The 4,563-nt window shown below is 34.1% G+C and overlaps 1 long non-coding RNA gene and 1 pseudogene across 1 annotated transcript; both read right to left on the bottom strand.

Moving 5' to 3' along the window:
- LOC109232805 lies at nucleotides 234–2,152 on the bottom strand. Its single transcript, XR_002069001.1, has 3 exons — nucleotides 1,646–2,152; nucleotides 1,448–1,548; nucleotides 234–916 (listed from the first exon to the last, which is right to left on the bottom strand). It is a non-coding gene; the product is annotated as an uncharacterized LOC109232805 (long non-coding RNA).
- LOC109232804 lies at nucleotides 2,856–4,359 on the bottom strand (annotated as a pseudogene).

The following is a 4,563-nucleotide window of genomic DNA, read 5'->3' as shown; positions in this document are numbered from 1 at the left end:
CATTTGAATCTCTATTATCTAATCCCTTATAATGTCCAAATAATCCATCAATATTGCCCTTATAAAGTAACTAGATTGATGATGCCCGTGCGATATTAAAATACATAAATTATAATTAAGACCTCACCATAAAACACGTATAGTATGGCTTTTTCTTTACAATATGTACAAAATGTGTTGTATCAGATGACTTTTTCTTAATAATTTGTGCAAACATAATACATAAATGTGGTTCTGTTCCAACAACCAACCCTCATTTACAACATCTTTTTCAAGTTGCTTCTTATTTTAGCAAAAGGTTGTATCGGTATTGATCTCTAATCTAAAACCTTTGATGATAGAGAAAGAATTTCTGGTTATATGTTACAACTGTATGGGGGTACCTAGAGTTCAAGCAAAGAATCGCACTGTGACGCTTAGAGACTAAACAAATCAAGTTCACTGGCTTATTCCTTCTTGAATGTCTATATGATGGCGACTTCCAAAAAACTTCAGTCCTCGAACCAATTGCTCCTAGCACACCTGCCAAACTACTTGGGAAGCCATGCACTTACCACCAAAGGCTGCATCTGTTAGTATCTAGTAGTTTATATAGGCTGTATCTGTTAGTATCTAGTAGTTTATTCATATATATATATATTGTTTTCTTGTTGCTGCGGCCTCAATACAATTCTGGCTATCCTCTCTCTTCTTTTGCGTGCGGCCCGTGATGTTTTGATCCTTTCTTTCTTTCTTGCTCTATCACTTTTTTTGAGGGCCTCCCCCGTGGCGGTACGTGGATTCTCGAGGGCCCGAAGGAGCCATCATCATCTTACCGAAATCGGTTTCGGCACTCATGACGGCCCCGACAATTAAAAGAAAGGACAAGGTTATATATATATAATTCCTAATGCACATGCATCATCACTTGTTGTTCCTGAAAATCAAACCCAAATTTCAGTAGCTATAAGCACTATCTATATCTTTTTATCTTTTGACAAGAAAAATAGTATAATCAGAATAGAGGCTTTTTTTTATCTTTTGACAAGAAAAATAGTATTTGGAGTGAGAGACACTTTAGTTCTCAACCTTAGAATCACTCTTTACATTTACCAAAACATGTCCATACAAAGACTAGAAACTGAATGAAGATCATATTTCCATCTTGTTCACATTGATCTTTTGAAAATGGGAAAGAAACAAAGAGAAGATCATATTATTCCTTAAACATCAAAAAGATAATTGTCTTGGAAAGTTCTCTCGAGTTATATTGCTTTCTTCTTGCAGCCATTTCTTCGTGAGTAAATAACAATGCGCACAAAACCAATAGGTACTATCCACTTCTTTTATATTTATATATAATATATACGATAAAATCCAAGTTAATGAGATATCATGACCAGCGATATGAAAAATTAAAGTAACTGGAAAAAAAGTTTATTAAGGTAACAAATAATTCATTTCTTACCTCATGAAATGAGCCATCCACAGTTCACAATCAACCAGGCCATACATGTGAGAATATAATTTTGCATCAGTGCTGCATAAGCCGCTCAGCGATTCCATCTCCTGCAAGGATATTTAATAGAATAACAAAGTTTTATAAACCATATATCATCAAGAAAAACCAAAATAGAAAATCCATATTCCACTTATAGTTTTATACCGTGGAAATAGAGAGCGGCAAGCAAGGAAGCCAGGTTCCCTGGAAACGTGTTCCTAGCATGGCCTAAATGGCTGAATGAAGCACCCAAGTATATTTCATGAGCTCTTGATCCGTCTATCATCCTGCTTCTTATTATGGGGTCATACAAAAAGCATTCATTAAAATTGTCGGCTTCTTCCTCATCTCACCTACATGTCATATTTTATACATTCACAACCGACTCATGAGTCAAACGAAATGAAGTAATTTAATAACTAAAAGAAAAAAAGGACAAATTTGTCTCTCATGAAATGAAAAATAAACATTTGTTTAATTTCTGATTGCACGACGTATAGATGTCCACTCTCCCATCCATATTGTGAAACCAGCAAAGGCAATAAGCAAAACAGAAAGAATCATATTTATTAGTTGAAAATCTAAAAAAGTGCATATTTTAATAATTAGTTTATTTGCTATCAAAGGTCTACTACTTAGTCCAAGATGAAGTAATAATCATGCCACAAATCCTTATAAAAAATATCATACTATAAATAAAAGAAAAAAAACATCGAGGAAAGAACAAGGGATAACAATACATATAATATGACTAAGCATATCACAACAGTTTAAAGCAATATATATACCAACCTCTCGCAAAGCAACTTATGAATGACACAACTAACATAATGCATATGTCACCTATATTTGTGTAGTCCATACTCCATAGTCCTGAAATCACCTCAGTGGTCTGGCAAGAACAAGTGCATGATATGTTGGACTCGCCAAACAGGTTGAATAAAGCAATAAAAATCTCAATAATTTGCTAATTGAGGAGGAACAAGAATACTTAACACGGCATACCAATATCTTTGATAAAAAACTCTTTACCAAAACCGAGAATTCATTTAAGAATCAATTAAACTTCAAGAAAACTTATTCATTAGAATCAATACTTTCACGAAAAGCTCAATTAAGCTTAATCTTCAAGAAAAAATCAATTGAAATCCATCTTTCAAAAGAAAAGATCAAATTTAGTGACAAACTATGGTGTAATCAAAATCTTATAAAAATAATTAAGAAACAATTAGTACCTTTGAAGAAGAGAGTAACCCAGTCCAAGAATACTGGGGCGACGCAAGTAAAATTGCTCGATTGTGAGGGGAAAACACACACATGAGCAATCAAACAAAATCCAACATGCATGAAGAAATTCCAACAAAAACTACCCAAATGAACATAAAACTAACAAATGCCCACCATATAAAGTCCAATTAGGAACAATATGAATGCATTTGACAAAGAATAAAGGAATACTCACAAGAATTAAGAAAATACAGCACAACCCAGAGACAACTTAAACCAAATGAAAAAAAAAACATGTGAAAGCCGCTGAGAGGAGCAAAGGAGAGGAATCAGCTTTGATAAGTGAGAGAGTGCTGATTTTGGATTCTACAATCTGGGTACATGATTTGAGTGAGCATGTGGGAAATAGAAACGAAGCTGGAAGAGGAAGAGATGCAAGAAGGTGATGTACACGTGATAGATGAAAAAGGAAGTATATGACACGTGTAAACAGAAAAGGATTACTAATAACTACACTGTACAATTCATACATCAATTTGTACAATAGTGGAATGCTGAGTTCGTACACCCTTAGCCATTTATATAAAATAGAATACAAAAAGCTTTAACAACTTCTTGACCCCTTCATCACTAAATTTCTCCCTTTTCATTTTTATCTTTTCATTCAATTCTCTTGCTTTCACATTTACTTTTTCCCTAGTCTTCTCCTTCACTACCTTCCTTATACCTTTTGCCACTTCTTCTCTCTTTATTTTCCCCATTTTCACCTCTCAAAATCACCTATGCCAAGTTCCTCGACCAATTTTGAATTCAATGGCTGATCATGATTCATAGGCAGACTATTATCGGGACGCCAGAAATCATACTTTCTAACGTCGAGTTCCATCTACAATGAGTAACAAAACCTCCAATTCTTGAATGGTTCAAAACTTAACTTCGCGACACCTATCCCTTTGTCCTTTCAAGAAAACTTTGTGGAGCTATTTCTTCTAAAGTAGTATTCACACCTATTGGAAATTTGATTGTTCAAATAAAATTTACTCTACTTAGATCAAGCCCTTTGGCTATCTCTTCAATTTCTTGCTTTGAGAAAAAAAAGTTCACTTCCAAATGATACAAAAACACTTGAAAATGTATCCTTCTTGTCTAGCCATGATTAAATTGTCACCTAATTTCTCCTCTTCACCTATATTGGCCTCCTGGATGAGTATACCAATTGGTATCAACTCCTTATTTCCCAAGATAGAAACATAATCTATATACTTTCCCTCAATCTCCCTACAAGTGTTCAACAAAACAATATCATGAGATTGTTCAAAGGATTTAAGGATCACGTATCCAAACGCTTTCTCATCCCGTGGTTTTAAGGGTTGAATATCTAATTTCTTGATCTTATAATCATGTAGGTATAAGGATGAAAAAGGAAATAATATAAGGCAAGTGAAATTCAACTAGTTGTATTGAGATATTCTTGGAGTTTTTATCTTGGATTTTCTTGATAGAATTAAGAATAATAGGTGTGGAACTGTGGATAGATATAAATGTGAAAGTTCATTTTATACTTTCTTGGCTAGAGCCAAAAAGGGGTTTACATGGCCATGACCTAGCCACGGAAATAGTAGGATACTAGGACTATATTTCTTACCCTCCATAATTTATGATTTCTTCTAAAGCATCATAATTTTATAGCTCAGGCAAGGTTAGCTAGATGGACTTTTCATTTAAATTTTGTCACGACTCGGGATTCCCATCCTCGGGATTGTGATGGCGCCTAACATTTCACTTGCTAGCCAAGCCAACGTTAGAATAGTTTTTAGCCATTTTAACAGTTTAATTAAATAATAACCAAGAAACTA

Source organism: Nicotiana attenuata, chromosome 9 (assembly GCF_001879085.1).
Source record: "Nicotiana attenuata strain UT chromosome 9, NIATTr2, whole genome shotgun sequence".
In the NCBI taxonomy this organism is placed as follows: Eukaryota; Viridiplantae; Streptophyta; class Magnoliopsida; order Solanales; family Solanaceae; genus Nicotiana; species Nicotiana attenuata.
The sequence above is the reverse complement of the archived record's forward strand: the minus strand, read 5'-3'. Positions and strand labels throughout refer to the sequence as shown.